Source organism: Microcaecilia unicolor, chromosome 5 (assembly GCF_901765095.1).
Source record: "Microcaecilia unicolor chromosome 5, aMicUni1.1, whole genome shotgun sequence".
NCBI lineage: Eukaryota > Metazoa > Chordata > Amphibia > Gymnophiona > Siphonopidae > Microcaecilia > Microcaecilia unicolor.
This window is the reverse complement of record NC_044035.1, coordinates 265,963,969-265,990,285: the sequence shown is the minus strand read 5'-3', so window position 1 is coordinate 265,990,285 and position 26,317 is coordinate 265,963,969. Positions and strand designations below refer to the sequence as shown.

The 26,317-nt window shown below is 42.7% G+C and overlaps 1 long non-coding RNA gene across 1 annotated transcript; it reads left to right on the top strand.

The window, feature by feature from the left end:
- The first annotated feature begins 6,924 nt into the window (after positions 1 to 6,924).
- On the top strand, positions 6,925 to 24,327 carry LOC115471406. Its single transcript, XR_003942322.1, has 4 exons — positions 6,925 to 7,096; positions 14,497 to 14,636; positions 17,102 to 17,261; positions 23,782 to 24,327. It is a non-coding gene; the product is annotated as an uncharacterized LOC115471406 (long non-coding RNA).
- Positions 24,328 to 26,317: the final 1,990 nt, after the last annotated feature.

The following is a 26,317-nucleotide window of genomic DNA, read 5'->3' as shown; positions in this document are numbered from 1 at the left end:
CTGATGGTGGGAGTGTGGTTATGGGCTGTGGTAATTTGTTTTTCCTGTCCTGTCCCTCCGTTAGTTATTGTTGTGTGGATAACGAGGGTTAGGTATGAGTTGTGGGTTCCTTGTTTTTTTTTCTTTTTGGGATTGCAGTTGGTTGGGAGATGGGGGAGGGGGGTCACAATAGGAAAACATGGATAATTACTGATGACCTTCTTGGGTAAGGGAAAAGGGAAAAATGAAAATATATATTGGGGGTGTGGTCTGCTTGTGTGCAATACAGCCACAATTAGAGGCAAGGACTTGGCGACACCGCAGATCTCATAGAAATTAAGTGTTGTTGGATAATTTGTACATGTATGGGGTTGAGAAAGGGCGGCTAGTTCGACATTAACTAGCTGCAAAAAGAGAGAGGGATGGGTGTCAACTGAAGGCTATACCGGAATGTGCTGAATGACTGAATTAAGATTTCAGTTTTGTTGCTTGATTGTTTGTTTCTTGTTAATAAATCTGCGACCAAGATTTGATCTAATTTAATGGGTCAGGGATGTTTCTTATTGTTGTATGAACTGGTGAGATTGAGAAGGATGCGAGTGCCAATGTTATGCCTCTGGTTAAAATTATCTGCATTGCAGATTTATATTGACCTCTTTCCATTCTGCTGTTGCACTCACCAAGCAATTCTGTTATGCCCATCTAACAAACTTTCTTGTCTCCAACTTTCATTATCTCTTTGCCACAATTTCCTCCTCAAAGTGCCTCCATTTTCAAACCACCTCCCCTTTCATTCTCTGCTTGTATCATGACAGGGTTCACAAGGTTACCTTGAGTTCTTTAAGAGGTCACCACCTTTCCCCCCTTCCCCTCTTTATTACTGTGCCTTTCCTTTGACCCCCATTCTTTCCTTCTGCAAACATACTACCTGTTCTTCTGATCCCATTCTAACCCAGCTCCTTATCTCCATCTCCCCTGCTGTCATTCCTCCATTTGTCATATCTTCATTTGTCAATCTTCCTCCATTTGTCAATCTATTTTCACTCTACCTGTTCCTGCTGCCTTCTGTCATGCTGTGATTATACCACTCCTCGTAAAATCTTCATTGGACTCTACCTGCCTTGCTATCATCATCAACATAAAAACTCATATATCGTCAATACTGAAAGCTCTAGATGGTTTTCAATAGAAAAAAAAAGTAAACCAGTTCTCTACCAAACTTAATTACAAATTTAGGGCTCCTTTTACAAAGCTGCGCTACTAACAGCACGCAGAATGTGAAGAAGCCCATTATACTCCCATGGGCTTCTTTGCATTCAGTGGGTAGTAACGGCGGTTAGCTTAGCAGGGTTTAAAAAAGGTCTGGACAGCTTCCTAAAGGAAAAGTCCATAGACCATTATTAAATTTACTTGGGGAAAATCCACTTCTATTTCTGGGATAAACAGCATAAAATGTATTGAACTTTTCAGGATCTTGCCAGGTATTTGTGACCTGGATTGGTCACTGTTGGAAACAGGGTGCTAGGCTTGATGGACCTTGGTCTGTCCTGGTATGGAAATACTTATGTACTTATGTAATCAGTAGCACAGCTTGTAAAATGAGCAATTACACAATAACCAGGTTTTCAATAATTCTGAAACCTTAAATAGTTACATTCAACCCTCAATGAAAGTGGAAGGGAGTTCCATAAACTGGGTGCAAATGCTTTAAACATTTTTACAGTTGGATGCTAATTTAATGGAAGAAGCAGAAGGAATATCAAGTTTATTAAGTTATGCTGACTGTTTAAAACTTAATTCTACTTGAATCAGAAAATGTTAAATAGCCTGGGCTCAATCCATGAAGTATATTAAAAGTCAAACACGGAATTTTAAACTATCCCTCTTCGCTTTCAAATCCAAAATACACAAAGGCACCACACACCTTCAATGCAGTGGCGTAGCCAGATAGCCAGTTTTGGGTGGGCCTGAGCCCAAAGTGGGTGGGCACAAAATTTTCTCTGCTCCGCCCTCCCTCCACGACTATACCCACCATTTCTCCTTCCTCTCCACCCCTATGCCTACCATTTCTCCCCCTCCCCACCTATCCCCTCTGTATGCAGCATGTGTCCCTCCCCTCCACCTCATACACAGCCAAGACTTCTCCCTTCCTCACCCCTCCACCCTTTTGCTGCATCTTCCTCACCCACCAACCAAGCCTCATCTTTCCATCTTCCCTCCCCCCTGTGCAGCATCTTTTCTTCCATCTTCCCTTCCCCCTGTGCAGCTGCTGTGTCCTCCCGTCTTCCCTCCCCCATGCGACATCTTCCCCCCCTCCGTGCAGCTGCAGCATCTCACCCTCCTTGCAGGCCCGCCCAGCAGCAAAGCTCCTGACGGCGATTCCAGTCGCAGCGATTCCCACACGCTGCCTGCCGGCTGCCGCTCAACAATCTCCTCACACTACTAAGCGCTAACCCGGAAGTCTCTCCTGCAGAGGAGAGACTTCCGGGTTAGCGCTTAGTAGCGCAAGGAGATTGAGCAGCAGCCGGCACTGGCAGGCAGCGTGTGGGAATCGCTGTGACTGGAATCACCGTCAGGAACTTTGCTGCTGGGCGGGCCTGACCCGAAATTGGGTGGGCCCAGGCCTACCCGGGCCTGCCCGTGGCTACACCCCTGCTTCAATGTCTTGTCTTCCTTTCATTTCAAGCTATTCTTTATCTTCTCTTGTTTGACTTTCATCTTCTACAGTCACAGAAGCAGCCCTTGCCAATGTCTCTAGTAACCTGTTCTTGGACAAATCCAAAGGTCTACTGAACCCTCATTCTTCTTAACCCTGCTTTTGATAGTGTTGATCAAGACCTATTCCTTGATCCTCTGTCCTGACCTCGACTTTGAGACTTTGTTCTCTCTTGGTTTTCTTCTTACCTCTTCCATCACATATATGTCTGACTGCCATTTGAAACTTATCTTTCCCCTAAATCCATCTTCATGCTTCCCCCTTTGTCCTTTCTCTATTTCAGTAGACAACACTATCATCCTCTTAGTTCTCTCAGCCCATAACTTTGAGATCACCCTCTTGTTTCTCTACACAAATCCAGTATACTACAAAAGCCTATTCTTTCATTATTTATAATATAGTATCCCGAAATCCATAATTATTTTCTGAATATACTATCAATACTCTCATCACCTACCATTTAGATGACTGAAACCTGGTCTTCACAGGTTTCCTACTGAATTATCTTTCTCCAGGTAATTTGTTCATTACCTGGAGAAATCACCAATGATTTAAGCTCAGCTTAAACATCATGAACTCATGGGCAAATGCATTCCAACTAAAACTCAATACAGAAAAAGCACACTGTCTCATCATCTCATTCCAATACAATACATACAAATCCACAAACATCAACACCCCAGGATACACCCTCCCTATCTCAGACAGCCTGAAAATTCTCGGAGTAACAATCGACCGAAACCTCTCACTTGAGACCCAAGCTAAATCCACCATAAAGAAAATGTTTCTCTCAATGTGGAAACTCAAACGCATGAAACTATTCTTCCCGAGGGAAATATTTCGCAACCTGGTACAGTCAATGGTACTAAGCCACGCAGACTACTGTAATGGAATCTATGCGGGATGCAAAGAACAAATTATAAAGAAACTTCAGACCGCCCAAAACACAGCAGCAAGGCTTATATTTGGAAAAACGAGTTTTGACAGTGCCAAACCACTCCGAAAAAAACTGCAGTGGCTTCCAATTAAGGAACATATTGTTTTCAAAATCTGCACGACAGTTCATAAAATTATTTACGGCGAGCACTGGGATACATGACAGACCTCATCAACCTGCCAATCAGAAACACCACAAAATCAGCACGATGATACCTAAACCTCCACTACCCAAGCAACAAAGTCCTCAAATACAAATCCACTTATGCATCCAGCTTTTCCTATGTGAGCGCACAACAGTGGAATGCACTACCAAAAGTAATAAAAACTATGTTCGACCACCTGAATTTCCGGAAAGCACTAAAAACAGATCTGTTCAGAAGGGCATATCACACCGACTCAACATAAAAAACCTGGACACTTGCGACACAACGTAACCAAAGACCATAAAGGACATATCCTAACTCTTTCTCTCCCTCTCTATGTTCTCCCCAATTGTCTCTAGCATACATGTACCTCATTCTACCATAAAATCACCTTGTAATTGTTAATACACTGTTTACGGTACTATGTAAGCCACATTGAGCCTGCAAAGAGGTGGGAAAATGTGGGATACAAATGTAATAAATAAATAAATAAAAATAAGTAACTATGATTCAGCTTATTCTTCCCAATGTGCATCACTTTGCATTTGTCCACATTAAATTTCATCTGCCATTTGGATGCCCAGTTTTCCAATTTCCTAAGGTCTTCCTGCAATATTTCACAGTGTGCATGTGTTTTATCAACTTTGAGTAGTTTTGTGTCATCTGAAAATGTAATTGCCTTACTTGTTCTGATTCCAGATCATTTATAACTATGTTAAATAGCAATGGTCCCAGTACAGATCCAGGTGGCACTCCACTATTCACCCTCCTCCATTGAAAGAAATGGCCATTTAATCCTACCCACTGCTTTCTGTCCAATAACCAATTCCTAATGCACAACAGAACATTGCCTCCTATCCCATGACTCTAATTTTCTCAGGAGTCTCTCATGAGGAACTTTGCCAAAAGCTTTCTGAAAATCTAGATGCACTACATTAACCGGCTCACCTTTATCCACATCTTTATTTTTGTTGCCAAAGAAATGAAGGCAAATTGGTGAGACAAGATTTCCCTTGGCTGAATCCATGCTGACTCTGTCCCATTAAACCATGTTTATTTACATGTTCCGTAATTTTATTCTTTATAACAGTTTTCACTATTTTACCCAACACCGACATCAGACTTACTAGTCATAGTCATATTGGCCACCCTCCAATCTTCAAGTACCATGGATGACTTTAATGACAGGTTACAGATTACTAGCAGCAGATCAGCAATTTCATGTTTGAGTTCTTCCAGTACTCTTGGATGCATGCCATCCAGTCCAGGTGATTTATTTAAGCTGGTTCTTTGTGATTCCTTGAAACCTCTGGAATTATTCATGTTAGCATAGAGAAGTTCAAGTTACCCTTCACACACATGTGTCCTAATTGGTTCCTACTAACTATATTATCACTGATGACATCACAAATATACTTATGAACCAAAAGACCGTATTCCATGTGTAGTAATTTCTGACACTTCTCCGGACATAACTGCTTCAGAAGAACTGTGTGGGGGGAGGGGGATTGGGTCTGTTGAATTTCAAAACTATATGACTGGGCAGCAAGGAGGCTAATTTTCTGCTCTATTAGCAAAAATAGCCTGTCTGATGGTATGCAGCAAACCTCTGTGAACACAATCTATATACATGCAAATGTATCCCTTGTTTGGAGAGACATTCGTGAGGACAGATTAGGGAGGAATTTGTCTTTTCATTCATGCATATATTTTAAAATTCAAGTATAAGTGTGTATATTAATGCTGAAAAAACTTTATTTACATGCTCAGTGGAGTATAGTTTAAACCCTGAAGATTTTTTTCCAGAGAAATCTTTTGAATATGGACCATATGCCTCTGTTAAATTGCAAAGAGCAGATGTAAATTCTCCTGCCTTGGAGATTAAAAAAAAAAAATCATCCCCAGGTTAGGGGGGAAGTTTTCAACATGTTAAGATGGGTTATTTTACCACAAGTCAGAGACCCTGTGCTAAAATAACCGAACTTGTAATAAAACAACCCGACAATAGTACCCCACATTGATAACTTCTCCCCCTAAGGGGGTCTTTTACTAAAGCTTAGCTTGAGTTATCTGCAGCAGGGCCCATTTTATTCTTATGGGTCTTGCTGCAAGTAACTGGAGCAAAGCTTTAGTAAAAGACCCCATGATATTTTTCACAAGATATATTGGAACTGATGATTGACAATTCAGGGTTGAATATTTCAGTTATATATTGACTGTATTATTTCCCCTTTAGTCAGATAGTTCCTTTCGCTTTCATGAAGGAATTTTTTGATCCAATGTTGATTTTTCTTTCATATTGATGTTGTTGGGTTTTTTTTGTGTGTGAGTTAGTGTATTTATAAAATAGGTGCCTTTTTGGATTTTCTACACAGGTGTCCTTTTATAAAATGACCCACAGAATCAACAAGAGACAATAATTGCCTGCTTTATATTTACAGTTTTGCCCTTATAGTTTAATATAATTTGTACCCTGGTATGATAGCGTCCCATTGATTATCTGCCTTCCATCAGGTCTCTGAGATGCCTCATGTCTGAATTTTCATTTAGTGCAATACATTCTAATTCTCCCATTTTATTATTTTTGACTTTGGCATTTTCACACAGACAATTCAAAGTCTGTTTTTGATTCGTATTCACAACCTGTCTAGCAGTTGACAAGGTAATTTGGAATCATTTATATTTGTCAGCTCTTTGTTAGAATTCACCTCTGCTACTTCAGTCTTTGTGACAACCTCATTCTATCGGGATATTCTAACTTCCTCATTTTGTCACCTTCCTATAGAGGTGATGGGCTCCTGTCATGATATCCAGGGTGACTTTCAGAAAGGTTTTTGTGGTCCTTCTTAATAGAGGTGTATCAAGACACAAAGAGAAAAGGCTTATAACTTTTCCTACAATCCCCCCACCACCCAACAACAACAACAACAACAACAACAAAAAAGAAATCAGGTGACTAGGGCATGCTCTAATTCCACTTGGACATAGTAGAGTAGAAGAAGAGGCTGGAGTGGAAACAAAACAAATGCAACTTTATTTGTATAACACAGCACATCAGTTGGCAGAGGGTTCAGGGAACCCTCACCACCCTCTGGTGATACTGAGGAAAAGAAGAAACTTGTCTATCTGTGTATGTTTCCAGGAAGGTGACCTGCATTTCATTCCATCCAATTGTGGTTCAGGAATGCCACAGGATTGAAAGAAATACATTATCCACTACAACTACAGGGTTCCTGAGGATCTCAGCTGATTCCAATTGCAAAGGACCTGCACCTGAGTGTCAGAGTACCTGAGTTTCATAGCAACCAACATCTGAACTGTAAGTAATACCTAAATTAAACTGTGCTGTCCTGCTACCCACAATAACAGGCATTACTATAAAGGAACTGTGTATACCCCCTGCTACTCTCTGTAGTAGGAATAAGAAGATAAGGAGAATTGGACTTTCTCTGGCTTTGGAGTTGCAAATATCAAGCCACAGAGACTTTATATAACTCGGTTGTACCATTGTTGCATTTGCCTGTTACCTGCATCTTTTGCATTGTTATTTCACTGCCAAATAAGTGACTTGTGTAAACAATTGGTTCAGAAAACTGCTTTGGACTCTCCTGGCTTATTGTGAGAACGGATAAAGGGAGAGAGTGTGGAAAACAGCCTTTTGGCTTCCCAGAGGTTTCTGATCCTGGCTCTGGTCCCAACCAATAAATCTTGTTTCTGTGCAGGGGTATCCAAAATTCAAAAGCACACTAGTCAGCTGCATAAGTGAAATACTAACCCGTTTACACATGGGTTACTGTAATTTAGTAAATCAGCTCCATAAAGACTAGCACTTTTGGAAATTAATCAAATTAAGATAGCCAAGGGAACGTTGACTTTCAGTTTGTCTTCCAGGTCTACAGATATTATATTTTTGAGCTGCACATTATTCATTTCTTAAGGTGATGACAGAGTGATTCAATATCTAAGAAACAATAACCTAATCATATTTCAGGCATATTGTCATGAATTTCAATTTTGCTCATGTATTAGGAGTAGACTAATAGAGCAGCACTTTGAACACCAGGGGAGACTTATCCAAATCCCACTGCTGCTCCCTGTGACCTTAGGCAAGTTATTTATTTATTAGGATTTATTAACTGCTTTTATGAAAAGATTTGCCCAAGGCAGCGTACGGCTTGACATAAAGCTTACAGGTTTATTTACAGTATAATAATAATGAGGTTACTGAATATAAACATAAATAGAATCAATGAGGTAAACTTGGAAATGGCAAATTGGATCCTAATAATATTAACCCTTCATTGTCTCAAGTACAAGCTTAAAGGGGCATTTTCGATGTGACATCTAAGTCTGAATTGAGATGTTTTGCCAAAAAAGTCTGAAAAAAGTCTAGCTCACAGCCATAATTGAACCAGAAAATTGTCTAAAGTTCTAATTCCATTATGGCTTTGAGCTAGACATTTTCATGCTCAACACATCCATCTGTAAGTGTCATTTTTGGAAAACAAAATTATCCCTGGGAAAAATGTAGAAGAACAAGCCAACCAGGGGACACCTGTCTGGCAGCATTCCTAGTAAACTGGCCACACAAACATCCCAGCAGTGCAGAGGGGCAGCCTAGTGGTCAGTACAGTGGATATCACATAAAGCGACCCAAGTACAAATCTCACCTAAACCTCTTTTTATTGTATAGTGATCCCTCCAGGAACAGAGAAAATCTACTGTACCTAAAGATCTTCCACTACAATAGCCCTCAGGCTTACAGGCCATATATACATTTAGGCAGAGGAGGTATTTCTATGTTCTAGGAGGGTTCACAAATTTTTATTGAAATTAAAGAGTTAAAGTGGGAATTGAACCTGGATCCCGTTGTTTATTCTCCACTGAATTGACCGCTAGGCTTCTCTATCCACTTGCTTGCTGCTTTCTTAGGAACAGCATAATATCTGGAGCTATCATAGAGCCAGGTATCTACTGTCACTGTCACATCTTTGGGGGGTGGGAGAGAGTCAGTGACCACTGAGGGATTAAGGGGGTCATGCCTTAATCCCTCCAGTAGTCACCTGGATGGTTTTTTTTCTGTTCCATTATCACTAAAAAATGTCTAGATTTTAAGCCCACTCAAGTCCCACCCAAAACATGCGTTCAACAGGGTGGGGCCCCTTGTGACTTAGATGAACTGTGGGGTAAAATGTCCAAATTCCGAATTTCAAAAATTGCAACCTAGATGTTTTTGCGAGAAAAAACATCCATCTGTCACTTTGTGCCACTTTTGAGACATTTTTCTCCTTTGAAAATGAGTACCTTAGATTGTAAGCCCTCTGAGGACAGGAAAATACCTAGCGTACTCAAGCTGCTACTGAAAAGGCATGAACCAGATTCAAAACTCTGCCCCCTCTCTTTCCTTCCCTACAGTTTTCAGGCTGTAGTTAATTCAAATGAGCACAGTGTATGTAAGGCAGGCTGCAAAATGAGCTAAGCAAGTTTTCAAATCTTGGTCACGTTATTAGTTATTATCAACAAGAACTGCAGGAAATTTGGTTCATGTTTACTTTCTTTTTTGTTCATTGTCCCATTTAATTTATTTTGCTGGTTTTGATCATTCAGTTTTGTGAGCAGATAACTAAATGCTTTTTTTTTTTCAGATTCAAAAGCAATATCAAGATGTTTTGAAGGCCAGGGGGATCATGTTATTTTTAAGGACTGGAGATCATGGTTTGTTTGTCTGTGCATTTCAGCCTATTTGTTTTTAATATTAATTCTGGGACAAGTTTGGTTCAGCAAAGCAAGCCTGAGCTATAGGTAACTGTTTTTGTTGGACTAATTTCTATTTAGAAAAAAATTAAACTCGCAGAAATGGAAGTAGGAGTACCAGCAGGTAATCAACAGACAGGAATTGAGGGTGTATAAATAAAAGAAAATAAAATAAATAGAGGGAGAAGAGGAATTATCTACTTGTCCCCTGTTTTTTTTTTTTTTTTTGCTTATTATTTTCAGCATTAAAGACCTAATAACATTTGCATTTTTTCCTGAGTACACAAAGAAGTAAAATCCGGCAAATAACTGGCAGTCCTGTCACCATATACCCATCTAAATTGAATTTAGTAGCATCAGAGTGTTTTCTGATCTGTCCTAATCTATGCCTTTAAAATACCAGGTCTAAAATGGCAGAGACTATGGAGTGAAAGTGAACGAGAGTCAGCCTGCCTAGGATGTGAATAATGCAGTGATGAATCACTGCATCCTCACATGATCTGTCTCTCCCTCTGTTCTCCTTAGGTCATGGCCGATGCCTTCAGCGGTGTAGCATGGGGAAGCTTGTACTCTTCCTGACCCATGTAAAATTGGAGATGTTTTTTATTGTGTGTCAATGCAGACCCATATATATATATTTTTTACATTTTTTGTTTCATTTCTACTGTCTAATAGACCGTGATCCTCTCAGTGAGGAAGATCACTGAAAAATGTAACGGAATAACAAGATACATCCTAAAAATGAGAAAGAGAGCAAGAAACTGGGAGAGAAGTAACTGGGAGGAAAAATGCATTCGATAACAGATTTCTGACATGCTTGTCGGGGCTGCGTAGAGCCTTTCGGAGTAAATGGGCTTTGAAAACAACATATCAAAATACAGAGACCATTTGATACTAGTTCCTTAATGTGAAACCCTTGGCGGCAGCTAATGCAGGCTTTCTGTTGTTGTTGCAAGAAAGAAATTCTTTTAAGTCGAGCAGGAAGACAACATTTAGTAGCGTGATGACTGCAAACAATTTCAGCAGCAGAGGGAAGAAAATGGCCTTCTGGTCACTGGAGCACAAATCCATTCATTTTGGAAAAGCAAGGTCATTAGTTTTCATGTGCTCCCGCTTGCTTATCTTTACAAGTGTTCAGAGCTGTTCAGAATTTCTTGGGCTCCTATAGTGAAACTTCATATTTGTGTTCCATACAAATTGATTGAGGCTACAATGATCAATCTTCATGACTGCCGAACCTTTCAAGTGAAAATGACACCTGTTATGTATAACCTAGTGTTTCAAAAACACTGGTCAGAAGCAATCAATCTCACCACAGTTACAGAGAATCCCAGATTGCATCCCGGTTACATCAGAAGATGTGAGGTCACCTAGCCCCATTGGACCTATTTAGATTCACTAGAGGTGGGGCAACTGGCGATTCTCCTACAATGCCACGGTGAATGTAAGGGAAGCCATTTAAAACCTTTAAACAGTAATGATTTAAGAATATGTTTTAAAATTCAACTCCTTGGTGCTTAGAAACTGATAAAATACAGACATAGATAAGTAAATCCTACCAAGCCTTCTTAACTTTAGCCCAGTTGTCTTCTCTGTGTGCCTATATTTTTTTGTACAATGCTGCACACATCTAGTAGCACTGTAGAAACAACCAGATACCAATGGACTTCCAAGAGTTCATACATTGGAAAGGGTTAACCAGTAAGCTTGACTAGTTTTGCTTGTGATATACACTTTTTGAATAATAATGAGATGTTTTGGCAGAATATAGATTCAGTAGTTAAAGGCTATTAAAAAAAGTTCACTTGTTTTGTGAACTTTTTTTTTTTTAATGTTTTGGCAGAGAACAAAACTTAATAATGCCCTCTACTGGACACTTTGTGTGACAACACTTAGAAGAAACCAAACTCACAGCTGACTTCCGAAGCCAAACAAAGTTTGTTGATTTGTCTGTTTTAATGTCATATAACATTTTATTTATTCCTATTCCAACAGCTATGATTGGCAGAGTCCTTTATAAATCACCTTTTATAAATCGTCTTGCTTCCCTGTGCCATGTAGAAAGGCAAGGATGTATTTTCTTATGGAAGATAGAGCTGTAGGTCCTTAATTACTACTACTACTATTTAGCATTTCTATAGCGCTACAAGGTGTACTTTTCAGGATACCTGGAAGTAATTTGCCAGCTAACCTTCAGGCGTGATCTTTCCCTATATACCAAGATTACTCACTCATCATGTAAAAACTGGATGTGTATCACATCTGTTAACAATGTTAGCAAATGGCATGGAGGATAGTGAGTGGTTAGTGCAGCTGGCTCAGAACCATGAAAACCAGGGTTCAAATGATATTCTTCCTACTGACTTATTTTGTGAACATAGGTAGGTGATTCAAATATCTATTATCGTAGGCACAAAACTTAGGACTCCAATCTGCATTTTGACAATAACATGCGTTATTTGTCTATATTGCAGCTTAAATCAAATTTACTCCCTAGTGCATATTAAATAACAGTGTGCTGCCAAGCATGCAAATGCATTCAAAGCTTCTCATTATTACACAAAATAAATAACATCAGCTCAGATTTTGCAAGCTGCCTTATTTATTGAAAGTTAACAAGTCCTGAAATTTCTCCAGAAGCATCGGCCCACTAACAGAAGCCAATGCTCCCGGGGATGCTTTGTAAAGGGGCTGGAAAAGGTAAAAATAAAAATAGCCCCTCCATTTTTCTCAGATACTTAATAAAATATTTCAAGTCCCCTAGGTTCTCTTCCAATCCCCCTCCCCCCCAATCTTGTAAAATGTTGTTAGGCCCTCCCAACCCTCTATCTCTTTCGAAAATAAGCTGGATAGCCTCTCTCCTACCATTCACCCCTGCTATGCCACTGGCCAAATGCTGAAGTTGCACAGAACAGCTGGAATCCCTGCACCAGCCCTACTTTCAAAAAATTCTGAAATGTGTGATCCTTTTAAAGAAATGTCACTGTAATAGCATCTGATAAGAAGAGACTGTATATTAAATTGAAATCATTGAGTTGAAAGAAACAGTTTTACCTTTCCACTTCTTCCCCAGTATCTATTTTTAATTTTTAGTGAACCCTAGATCTTGATTGCAACTTTTCCTTAGTGAATCAGATGTTCCATCTTATTGACATGCAGAAGTTCCCTGGGTCAAAGAAGGAGAAGTCCAATGGCCAAGACCAAAGCAAAATACCATCCTTGACACTCAAGTGTACTGAATGGAGTGGTACAGCCAGACCATGGATTTAGTTCAGCATTTCTAATTTAATACATTTGGAGGTCAATGTTCAAAGATCCAGTGAGTAGATAAGTTCCAAATCCAAGCTCAAAGTATGCTACATACAGGTATATTAAATATTTCTATACCAAAAAGAGTTACCAATCTTAGGTCCCTATATACTAACTTGAAGTAACCATGAGATTCACTCCCTTATTTGGCAGCCTGACCCCTAGCTATGGTGCTATTTTTGAAGAAAGAGTGGTTGGAGAAGAAATGGCTGAGGGTTGCCCTTATCCACCACTAGACTCCAGGAATATCTGACATGAGCTGGGGTGGAGGTTCTGTGAGTGTGGGGGAATTTGAGGAGTCAGCAAGACCCACAGTGCTTTTAAAAGGGATTGGGGTAGAAAGGCCTCCAGGGGAGACCCAAAATATTTAAAAAGTAATTGGCCGAACATTGGAGTGTTGTCCGCGGGAAACCCTACACCAGCTCAGAGCTGGTGTTAGGGTTTGCAGACCATTGGGGAGGAATGGTGAGCCCTGTACAGCATGCATTTGCATGTTAGCAGGTCCCCAATTCCCCCAATACAACCCCTCCCTGGAGAAGCCCCCCTCTCAGAAACCCCGACCTCCAGCCAATGACACTGGGTCCTTCAGTCCCACTAACCACCCCCCAACACAAGTTCAGGGGGGCTGGAGATATGGTGGGTCTCCATCCCCCAACCCCCCTAGCATCCCCCCCAAAAAACCCTGGTGGCCCAGTGGGCCACAAATCAACCCCCACCCCCAGGCTGGTGGTCTACCCTGCCCCAGTACCTTTGTTGGTACACTTTCTCCTCTTCCAGTAACGCACCCTTGAAAATGGGAGGATTATGCCTGAGTGCATGCTCAGGCACAATCCTCCCACACTTTACCCTATGATCAGAGATAATAGTGTGCACAAATTTGCATGCTATTATCTCTGATCATGGGGGCGCTAAAGCCCTACGCTGTTCCAGAGCTGTTTTTAGAGCTCAGTTTGGAACAGCGCGGGGCTTTCGATCATCTGGGCACTAGTGCCTTGTGTAATAACTGCAGTGCTAGGTTGGTGCTGGGTAAATCCTGCAATGTAGGGTTGGTGGTGGGTAAATCCTTCAGGGCAGGATAAGGTATAGGTAAACTAGGCATATGTCTGGTGACATCTTTAAATGTAGGTGCTGCATTGGCCTATCCAGAACATGGCAATTTAATTTAAGGCTGAGATACTCATGTCATCAATAAGTGCTGTGGGCTAGCACCCTCCCATCCCCGTCTCAAAACATTAGGTTGACATCTGAGAAGAGGTGAGGTGAACATTTACTTCTTTCCTCCAATATCTTCAGGCTCTCATCAGGAGGCAGACAAATAGGTGCTGGGAGTTTTAGAGGCTGGGCAGAGTGCTTTTCAGGGAGGTCTAATGCATTTGTTTGCCTAGGGCTCACTAAAATGTTAATCCTGTCCTGACTACCATTATGAAATAGAAAGTTTGCTGTGGGCTTTCGGTGTGTTTTTGCAGGATTATGTATCACTTCATAATATGCCAGGCAGTGGAGGGAAGCTGCATAGCATCTAATGATGTATGATATCCAGTTATGTGTTTTACAGGATCATTCTTGAGGGGGGGAGGGAGAAGAAGTGTTCTTTAGTAATCAAGTTCTTAAGTGTGGAGTCCATTGGTCTGTACCCTGGTTCTTTTATGTACCTAGAAATTCCTCTAAATGCAGCTCATTGGAGCCATCGGTCAACTTTCTCTCCTATCTCCCTGCTTCCTTCCCTGCATTCTGCAACCTGATCCCAGCTGACAGCAGGAGAATGGATTTAGTGGCGGGGTGGGCCAGGACACCAGGTACTCCTTAGCATACCTTTTACTAAGAGGGGCCCATTTACTAAGCCGCAGTAGGCTCTACGAGCATGCAGAGTGCACCAAAATGACTGCCACTACTTGATTGTCTGTACATTTGTCCATTAGATTGTAAGCTCTTCGAGCAGGGACTGTCCTTCTATGTTATATTGTACAGCGCTGCGTAACCCTAGTAGCGCTTTAGAAATGTCAAATAGTAGTAGTAGTAGTAGTAAAATGAGACTACCACCAGGCCAGCACACCCTCCTGGTGGTAATTTCAGATTTGGCATGCGCCCATAGTACCTGGATGAATTATTTATTTATTTCTTCCTATGCACGCTGGTTCCGGTGGTAATCAGCAATTGACGCACGCCTTTTCCCATCCCATTAAAACCCCCCAATTTTTGTAGATGGGGTAAAAACTGGCCCGGCGCACACCGAATACATGCGCCCTCACTACTTCAGGCCACTTTTTACCGCAGCTTAGTAAAAGGAACCCAGAGTGTCTTCTACCTCGCTCTAAGCTGTTTGAACCAGTGCACACTGCACAGTAGAAACCTTTGATGCACTATTTGAGCCAAACAACTAATGTTTATGTTTATTATCATTTGACAGAGATCTCACATTTCGGTCACAAGTTGGCCAATTGGTTTGTTGCTCATTCTGTATACTCTGTCTTATCAGATCAGTGAAATCTTTACTACAACCTCAGGCATTGAATAGACTCATCCATTTGATGGTAATATAATTCCCTCTATAAAGGCATTAAGCTTAAAGAACTTTGTCAACTACAATTGGTACAGAATACAGCGCTTTGATTAATCAATAACATTGGCAAATTCAAACATATTACATCCTATCTGAAATCAGCTCACTGGTTACGTCTTACCCACTGAACAACTTTTAAGCTCCTTCTCTTACCCCCTTGTTTACTAAGCCGCGGACTAATGCTGACACAGCCCATTTCCCAATTAGCGCATGGCCATTACCGACAGCTAGTTGTAGACGCTAAGGGCTCCCGTGCTAATCATGTGTTAATTGGACAGCACATGTCAATGTTCTCGCTCTACCCAATTAGCGCAGGGCACACTTACTCTCTGCCCATTGAAATGCCTCCTACACGCACACTGAATGGTGGATTAGTTCATGCTGAATAGCAAACTACTGTGGGATGCATCAGCGTATCCTGTAGCTGCGCATTTTGGCGCACTGTAGGAACTTGCTAGTGCCTACCGCGGCTTAGTAAAAGGGTCCCTAAGAGCAGCTAAAGCTGCTCACAGGTCTGACCTGATGAAAATTGTATTGGTACACATCTATGCAGCCCCTTAACCCCCTCACTCAAAAAAACCTTCCCTGGGGGCCCAGTGAGCAACCCTACCTCCACCTGCTCTGGTGGTGTAGTGCTCCTGAACCTCCCCATACCTTGAAGACAAAGGAGGGAATAACTGTCCCTCCTCCTTCCAGTGCCACCTCTAAAATGGCTGTGCCCTACTCTGCCCAGTGCATCCTGGGATGTGCTAGGTGGGGTTTCCCTACCATATATGGGAAAAACTGGTAGGGAAGCCCCGCCCAGAGCATCTCAGGATGCACAGGACAGGGCAGGGTAGGGCACCGCCATCTCTGGAAGGAGGAGGGAATGCTATTCTCTCCTTCGTCTTCATGGTACAGAAGGGTTCGAGGGGCCTCTAGACCTAGTTTGGAGCACTGTACGCTGAGCATTGGGGAGGAACAGCTAATGCCCTGTTTAGCATGCAGTCAGAGCCAGCAGGCTTGTTTCATACACTCTCCGGCTCTGATCATGAGGTGGGAGAAAACGCAGGCAGTAGTACGGCGCTAATAGCCTCTAGCACCTGCGTTTGCTTCCGATCATTGGGGCCTAAGTACACTATAGGGAATGATATTCTTCTGTGCATAAAAGAAAAGCAGGATCTGGGGTGATTGTATCTGATGATCTTAAAGTGTCCAAACAGACAGCTAAGGTGATAAATGCCAGAACGATGCTTGGATGCACAGGGAGAAAATAAGATAGTATAAGGAAGTCCATCCATTATAAAAAAAAAAAAGGCAAAGCCTAAAACACAGAAACAAAGCCATGGTGAAAAGCAATCATTTGGTATATCTGTTTATCTGTACATAAGATAGATGAAAAGATCATTTGTACAATATTGGGGATATTTTATAAGGGCACATGGGCTCTTATGTTGCCTTTACGAAGTGGGCACAGTTATAGAAATTTTTATGTGCACGTGAATGGTGTTATACAGTATTTCTGTTATAGGTCTGGTAACCTATAATTTATTAACTATAATTTATATTTTACTCCATTTGGAATTTCTTTATTGCTAAGCCAAAACATTAGCCTTCACCTACCCATTCTTTCCAAATATAAACTCAAATGGGAAATAAAAATGCAAATGGTTCTAACACCTGTCCACTAATGAAGTTAAACAACATTTATCAGTTTTTCAGGGACTCTGATGAGAAAAAAAATCCCTCTAATCTGTTAACACTGCTGCAGTCCTCTACCAGTACAACTCGTTGGATTGCCATTTCTGTAGAAGACCTGGCCGTGCATGTCCTCTACACAAAACGCATTGCCTTTGTGCTGGTAACTGCACACACTCTTTAGGTGGGCTTATTTTCTAGTCACTTTATTGACTGGTGAGCTCTTTAAAGCCTATTGACTGGTCAGCTCCTTAAAGCCTATAAGCAAAAGTAAATGTCAGCTGGCATTAAGACTTTATTTCTAAGGAGAAGTAACTACTTCTAGGTTATTGAAAGCTCAGAAGCAGTTACTACTTGAGTAACATTTACCACTACTGCTCTGCTGACCTTTATCGAATGATTCCTCAAGCAGACGTCTTGACACATAGACAATTCTTATGGCATAAGCAGCTGAAGAGTGATCGCAGGGAAACAGATTTTTAGAGCAATAAATGATGGGGGGGGGGGGGGGAGGAGGAGTATGAACCCTAATAAAAAAACACATGACTATATAAGAAATGCATTTTGCTTTATTAGAACAAAAAAGAAAGGAGACTAAGGTGTGAGACTAAGAGGAGGCAGAAGCCATAATTGTAAAAAAACAGTAAAATTGATATTTTGAACTGACTAGACAGTACCACGCCTTAAAGTGTATGTTTAATTGGAAACTCATTAATTCATTCCCTGGTAAACTAGCTTCACATAGGGATGCACTGTCCTACTGCTTCATGGTCTTTTTACCTAAACTTTCTTGGACTTGATATCCCCCGCAATTTATTTGGCAGGTATATGTGATGGGGCTTCTATATTTGATAGTGGTATGCATTATGTGACAAGCACAGACGATACTTAAAGGAGGGAAAATGGGAATAAAGCAGAAGGAAGATTACAGATTAAATATGATCTGTGGAACTGCAGTGAAAAGGCAAAATGGATGGGAAATGATCCTTATGGTTGTTATCTGCTGTCATAATCTATTTTACTAAAAAAAAAAGAGATTGGTTGATATTTAGCAAGTGGTGATCAGTGAGATTTACACACTGTCTGCTATGGGCAGAATTAGCCCCAGATATTCAATGTCAGGCCATGTCCAGATACCAGCATTGAATATCCGGAGCTAATTTGTTATGTGCTAGCTGCTGGAGCTTATGTGGGTCCCAACCAAAATGACAAGACTCACATAAGTATTTCTGGCCACTCCTGACCCCTCTCCTGAATTCCAATTCCACTGGAACATCCTGAACCCTCTCTTTCCAATCCTCCTCTCACCTCGCCCCCCCCCCCAGAAGAACATGAACCCACTCCACAGGATCACCCTTCCCTCCCTTCCACCCCCCCTGGAACATACAACACCCTCCCCCCCCCCCCCCCCCCCCGATTTTTGCAGGCTTACCTGCCCAATTCCTTGTGATCTACTGGAGAGACAGGACCAATGCCCACTCGCTCCTGCCCAGTACGGTTGCCTCCTTAAAATGACTGCCACAACCTCCTCGCTGGTTGTGTACCAGCATGCTCAAAACACAAGGGCAGGCCTAGCTCTGATACTGATCTCATAAAGAATGGGATAAGTGTCAAACTAGGCCTTCTTGTGTGTTCTGAGCATAGTTGAGTGTAGGCAGAAAAATAGAATGAACAGTAGTAGCAGCAGTCAAACGTCAGTGGCATCCATGGTTTCAGTATAACTACAAACTGAATAGGGCTACTTGAAGCTCAAACCGCAATAAGAGTATATATGTGCCATAAATGTTACAACACATATCGCCTAATATTCAGGACTATTTAACCGGCCAGGAATGGCTCCTGGCTGGTTAAATAGCACTTAACCAGCTTAGCTGTAATATTCAGAGGGAGATTGCCAGTTATCTCCGCTCAATATTACCACTTAGCACATAGTAGCTAACCAGCTATATCATGCGATATAACTGGATAGCCGTGAATATTCAAGCACTGGATGGCTAAGTTTGCCAGCCAAATTGGGCTGCCCAAATAGCAGGCCTATATTTGGCTGCTATAAAGTTAACTGGCTAGCGCTGAATATTGACTTGCCAGGTTAATTTTATACCGGCCACAAAAAAAACTCAACCCGGATATTCAGTGCCAGTCACCGGAAACATCCTGGCATTGAATATCTGGGTTCAGCGTCGATCATGGGATTTAGCCAGCCTGCCTCCGCAGGCCGATTATTGGCCGGACTGTATATTACTACACCATCATCAGAACCATAACAGAGAAACACACAGAACACACTAGAACAGTAGAAGGAAGAGCCCATCACTATCAGGGATGATGAAAGAGTACTAGGCATCCTAATAGAACCTTCAGTTTGGTGCTCCTGCCCCAATTATCTTTCAGGCCCCTGGAATCCCAACCATCATGATGACCCCAACACCAACCTTCCTAGGATAATTATAAAGGGCTATTTAAAAACTGGTCAATTACCTCCTGGTGAAAGAACCTCTTTTATTTATTTATTATTTACTACATTTATATCCCACCTTTATCCAGGTCAGGTAACAATAGTCATGTACATAGTTTTAAACAATGGTCATATACATAGTCTTAGATGGGTAGCAGTTGCAATCATTTGGAGAGGAAACATGATCAGTAGAATGGTTGTAGCTGATGAGTTGTCAGGACCTACTGTTTTTGCTTTCACTGCACCTGCTCTTTAGTACTCTCTCCCCCTACACACACACACACACAGAAGCTGCTGCCCTAGGCAACTGCCTAGCTCTGTCTAATGGTTGGACTAGCCCTGATCTCTGCTCTGTATGTGTGTGTGACAATGGGCACTGAGAGAGCATAGTCTGCCATTTACTACTGTTCAGCTCAGGGCCAGAGGTGAGGCAAAGAGTTTTCCCAGCCCTTGTACTTTCTCCCACATCTACTTCAGCTTAACAACCTATAACTCAGCAGCCCTGCACTGTGCCCTTCTTTCATGCACTTCTCATGAAACTTTGTAAATGAGAGAAAAAAGTACATATCTATATATGAAACTTATTCTGTAAAGGAGTGGGTTTAGTGTACCGTGGCTGGACTGGAGTAACCAATGAGGTGGCACGGCAGAAACAGTGGCTGTGCTGTTGGGGCAATCTCTTTGGAGGCAAGACTTGGGCTGTAGCATAGCTGCCATGGCCTGCTGTGATCTGAATCAGGCTGTGATACTGCAGGGGTAGAGGCTGTGCTACCACACAGAGGAGTTGAGCAGACTGGGAGAAAAAGAAAGAAAGCCACCACCAGTAGCTCACTGTTCCCTGAGAGCACCAAGCAGCAACACAGAACTGAAAAGCACTAGCCTAAAGGCATCCAGAGGAAAGATGGTGCTATGAACACAAACAGAGCTGATATTCAGTGGCTCTTAACCGAACAGTGCTCTTGAATATCACCAATAAATGTTCGGATAGTGATGGTGCTGATCATGGACAGAGCTTGGGTGGAGCCTGTGAAGAGCTGGTACTTAACAGGTAGGCAGCAATATTCACACTGCTAACCAGTTAAGTGGCTAAAGTTAAGATAGCACAAAGACTGTCCTAACTTTGGCCTCAGAGGTAACCGGGCATTGGTCTGAACACTGGCCGATGCCCGATTAACCTCTGTGGAGCACCAGAAGTGTTTCAGATGCCCCTCATCCTGATCACCCCTCCCCTCAAAGTAAATGTCCCCATGCCTCCCACCCCCAGGCCTACCTTGAAGATCCCTGGTAGTCTAAGGGAGCATATAGGCAGGAGTGATGCCCACTCACTCCTGCCCATTGTGAGTCTGGCCTCAAAATGTCCACTGCAACCCCTAGCATCAGTCTCACAGCACTTAATTTTCCTGAGAATGTAGTTTGGGTGGATTAGGAGTAGAGTTGTAATTCACGTGCATATTTTATAAAATATGTGAGTACTTGCATAGAATGCATGCACAAATCTAAACCTAATTCAGGTAAAGAAAAAGGAAAAGGTACTCCCCTGTATGCAAGTATGAATGACTTATGTGGCCACCACTTGCCCAACAGTTTCTTGGCAGACTATTAGCAGGGTGGTTTACCATTGTTTTCCCCAGATCTCTTTACCATCAGATAAGACTGGGTACTCATTTAACAATGCCAGAAGCTAGCTACCTGACATAAATCCCATACTGACCTGGGATTTGAACTCAGGTTATGGGCACAGTCGAAAAGAGCAGTAGATAAGCAACCTACTGATTTCACCCCAAAGGTGTTGTGGGGACGACCAAAGTTCACAGGGGCATGTTAGAAGCATAGCGAAGGCGGGATTGGGGCGTGCCTAACACATGGGCGTCCTTGACCAATAATGGAAAAAAGAAGGGAGTCCCTGAAGAGCACTTGGGCGACTTTACTTGGTCCATTTTTTGTTACAACCAAGCCTCAAAAAGGTGCCCCCGAACTGACCAGATGACCACCAGAGAGAATCGGGGATGACCTCCCCGTACTCCCCCAGTGGTCACTAACCCCCTCCCACCCTAAAAAAAAACCCGTTTTAAACATTTTTTGCCAGCCTCTATGCCAACCTCAAATGTCATACCCAGCTCCAAGCAGTAGTATGCAGGTCCCTGGAGCAGTTTTTAGTGGGTGCAGTGCACTTCAGGCAGGCAGACCCAGGCCCATTCCCCCCTACCTGTTACACTTGTGGTGGTAAATGTGAGCCCTTCAAATCCCACCAGAAACCCACTGTACCCACATGTAGGTGCCCCCCTTAACCCCTTAGGGCTATGGTAGTGGTGTACAGTTGTGGGGAGTGGGTTTTTTTTTTGGGGGGGGGGTTGGGGGGCTCTGCACACAAGGTAAGGGAGCTATGCACCTGGGAGCAATTTCTGAAGTCCACTGCAGTGCCCCCTAGGGTGTTCGGTTGGTGTCTTGGCATGTGTGAGAGTGCAGGTGAAAGGGGATCTGGGAAGGCACGAAGATAGGGGGTACAGGGAGCCGGGGAATCCCAACGGGGCAGATTTCATGTGCACAACACACAAATTCAGAAAGCTGGGCTACCGGAGGCAGAGAGGTTGGCTGGGTTAAGGAAGAAGGGGAGGAACTACCAGTCCCAGAATCCTTCTCTTCCCCACCCGGCTGTGCAAGAGTTAGGGGAGGAGATAGAAGATTGGGAAATGGTCTCTGAGGAAGGTGATGAGGGTCAGCTGGAGAGATTGGGGGTGGGGGAAGTTGGAGAGGAGGATAAAATGGAGATTACTGAAGGGCTAGGGGAGGAACAGATGGAGGCTGGAGTCCTGGCTCAAACCCAAAAAGCTGCTGTAAGAGGGTGGCTAGCTGTACCTTGGAGAGACTGGTGGAAGACCAGAGGAGAGAGGCTGAGGCACTGGGGGAAATCTCTACTAAAGAGGAAACAGGTGCAGCCTGTGGGAGAGAAAGAGAGCTGGGCACAATTGAAATCCCAGCCTGAACCAGCTGGGAATAAAGCTGTGTAACCGTGCTGTAAGAAGGTGCAAGAAAGACTGTGTAAACAGTTGCATACTAAAAAGGTCTGGGCTGCAACCTACCAAGCTATTGGGTTTTTCCCTCTGATAATGTACTGTTCCCTAAGTGACGTAATCTGAGCTAAAGTGAAGTTATATGGACTGTTTTGAACCTGAGTTTGAAGTTATATGGACTGTTTTTGAACCTGAATTTGACTGTGTTGAACCTGAATTGTGCTCTGGGCTGCTGGCCTAAACAACCTGGAGTGAAGGGTGTTTTGTTTGATTTGAAGCAAGAAAATAAAAGCTCTTATAAACATTGGGCTTTGAATGTGCCTCTGTGAAAGGAACGGAGGGAGGAGGAAGTCCTGGGAGTTCACAGGGCCTGGAGCCAAGGCTCAGAGGAGCCAGATTGCTGTGGAGTGAAGGCAACAGTTGTGTGGAGGAAGAGGCAGATAAGCAGCGTTGAGCCTGGCTGGGTCCTGGATGGGTGACCCAGCTACACATGTCAGGGAGACCAGTGCACTACAAATGCTGGCTCCTCCCATGACCAAATGGTTTGGATTCGGTCATTTCTGAGATGGGTGTGCTCAGTTTCCATTATCACCGACAATCAGGATCAGCCATCTCTAAGGACAACCATCCCTAAGGTCAACCTAAATTTCACAATTTGGGGGTCCCCGACCATATTATTGAAACAAAAGATGGATGCCCATCTTGTTTTGATAATATGGGTTTCCCCACCGCTTCACCAGGACGTCTTCAGGAAACCTTGGGCGCCCCTTTTGATTATGCCCCTCCACGTTGCCTCTATAAACTAGGTACCTTGTTATAAATTTAACCCTTCTCTGTCTAGATGGCATTGAGGATTTTGACATCAACTACTTGGAGGCTGAACATGCCAGGCAGTCTGTGATTTGATTAATTAATCTAAGTCTTCATTTTATTTCTTCTTTCTTTCTTTCTTTCTTTCACTTTTCTCTGTCTTATCATGAAAACTGGCCTTGAGTGTCTCCCCTGTTTGTAAATGTCTCTGCTTGCATGGAGATTTGTATATTTGTTGCTGAGCGTTCCCTTTTCAGATGGAAATCAATTCAGCTTTGGTGTCAGTATAGCCTGAGCACAGGATATCCAACTGTGATTTCAGCATAATAAAAGCTGATTGAAGTGTCAATGATTCAGCTGTGTTTTGGATTACATAGTAAAACATGTATTTTTTTGTTTTTCTCTTTTTTTTTTCTTTTCCATTTAAGGAAAGTGGTTCAGGAAAAATAGAAGTGTCAGGACAATGAAGCACACTTAAGACTATTTCAATCCCCGGTGAAGGTGCCTGCGGGATTGTGGCCAAAACCTATTAATCTGTCCCACTGTCTCTTTTGCGATTCAAGTTCAGACTACATAGAGAATCTTTTTTTTCAGGAAATTCATTCTGGTCCCTGGATTCTCCTGTCATTCCAAGAGATAGAGCATAAATTACTTAAAAAAAAAAAAAAGACAAAAGAAACAAAAGAATAACAACTGCAAACATCAAGTACACATCTAAGGTTGTTGGTGGTGTTCTAGGAATTCAGCCCACAGAAGCTCAGTACATGATGCTTCTGATGAAAACAAGGTCATTTGCACTACAGTATATCTGGGTAGAAGCAAATGACAGTAGTCAATATTACTCTTGAAATTAATCCTTTATTTCTAGAATCTATACTTGCACTTATTTTGTTGGAAGCTGAATCGTGCATATCAATTCTGTAAGTAAACGATCCATTCCAGAAAAGGAGAGGCAATAGAGGTCTGTAGATCACAACAATATGGGCCAGATTCTATATATGCCACCTACAACATGTGTGGAGGAGTGGCCTAGTGGTTAGGGTGGTGGACTTTGGTCCTGAGGAACTGAGTTTGATTCCCACTTCAGGCACAGGCAGCTTCTTGTGACTCTCTGGACTGTGTTCATGAAGAGCTGGCTAAACTAAAATGGACAAAGTGATGGGTCCAGGTGGCATATATCTGAGGGTACTGAAAGAACTTAGGGAAGGGCTAGTGGCCTTTTCCATGCTTCTCTAGAGTCTCCCGACTCTGTGGCCCCAGAGAAGTGGAGAAGAGTAGATATAGCCCTCTCCAAAAAAGTGGAAGTAAGGAAGAGGTTGAGATCTACAGGCCAGTAAGTCTGACTTCTGTGGTAAGTAAATTAACGGAAATGTTTTTAAAACAGATATTAGTAAAGTTTTTGGAATCCAATGGATTACAGGACCCAAGGCAACAGGCAGATCTTGTCAGACAAATCTGATTAATTTCTTTAACTGGGTTACCAGAGAGTTGGATCGAGGGTGTCACAATCATGAACCAAGGAGGGTGAGCCCTTGGGCCACAGCTGAGTTTATGCTGCCTAACTAACCTGGAGGCTAGGTAGGTCCCGACTGGTGGCAGGCGAGTTACACCCAAACTAGAATTGGAGCTAGTCAAGACTTGAGACTCACAAGAAGAGTAGACAGGATCTGTAGAGTGCAGGAGTGACTCAAAGCAACCCAGAAGAGGAGCAAGTCTTGAAACTAGAGTCCAGGGAGGAGACAAACTGGGATCACAGCTAAGTGCCCATCCAGGGAAAGGAGCAAGTTTCGGAGCAGGCAGGCTGGAGGAACAAGGCTGGAACAAGACTGAAGACAATGGCTGGAACAAGGCTGAAGACACAGACTGGAACAAGGCTGGAATAAGACTGATGACACTGGCTGGAACGAGGCTAGGGCAAGGCTGAAGACACAAATTGGAACAAATTAGCAACTCTCACCAGACAAGGCAAAGAGCCCCATTGCGAAGGCAAAGCAGGAAAGTTCCCAGCTTCTTTATAAGGGCCTTTGCTCGTAATGTCATCTTTGGGCATCCTTCTGATTCCCCACCATTGGCCCTTTAAATCCAGGCTCCCAGCATACACATGTGCCTAAGGCAGCTGGTGTTGGCAGGTGTGGTCTGCAGGAGCAGCATGCACCATGAGGCGCTGGAGGCAGTGGCATAGGCTGTCCACTGTGCTGAGGAAAGCAGCCTATGACCCCAGAGAAAGTGCTGTGGAACCTGACCCCAGAATCTGGTGGACAACAGGTGAGCTGGGGCCTGAGATACAGCCGCGGCCATGACAGAAGGAGAGGGAGAGTGCTAGATGTGGTATATTTAGATTTTAGCAAAGCTTTTGACATAGTTCCGCATAGATAACTAATAAGTAAACTGAGTGCGCTCAGTATGGACCCTATGGGTTAGGAACTGCTTGAATGGAAGATGGCAGAAGGTAGTGGTAAATTGAGCTAATTTTGAGGAAAAGGATGTTACCACTGGTGTGCCACAAGGTTCGGTACTTGGGCCGGTTCTTTTTAACATTTTTGTAAGAGATATTGCTGAAGGGCTGGCTGGTAAGGTTTGATTTTTGCAGTTGCCACCAAAATCTGCAATAGGATAGACACCCCTGATGGTGTGGATATCATAAGAAAGAATTTAGCAAAGCTAGAGGAATGGTCTGAAATTTGGCAGCTAAGATTTAATGCTAAAAAATGCAGAATCATGAATTTGGGCTGCAAAACCCAAGGGAACAACACAGTTTAGGAGCGAAGAACTTATGTGCATGAAAGAAGAGTGGGAATTGGGTGTGATTGTATGTGATGATCTTAAGGTGGCCAAACAGGTAGAAAATGCAATGGCAAAATCTAGAAGGATGCTTGGGTGCATAGGGGGAGGAGTGATCGGTATGAAAAAGGAGGTGATTATGCCCCTGTATAAGAATCTGGTGAGGTTTCATTTAGAATATTG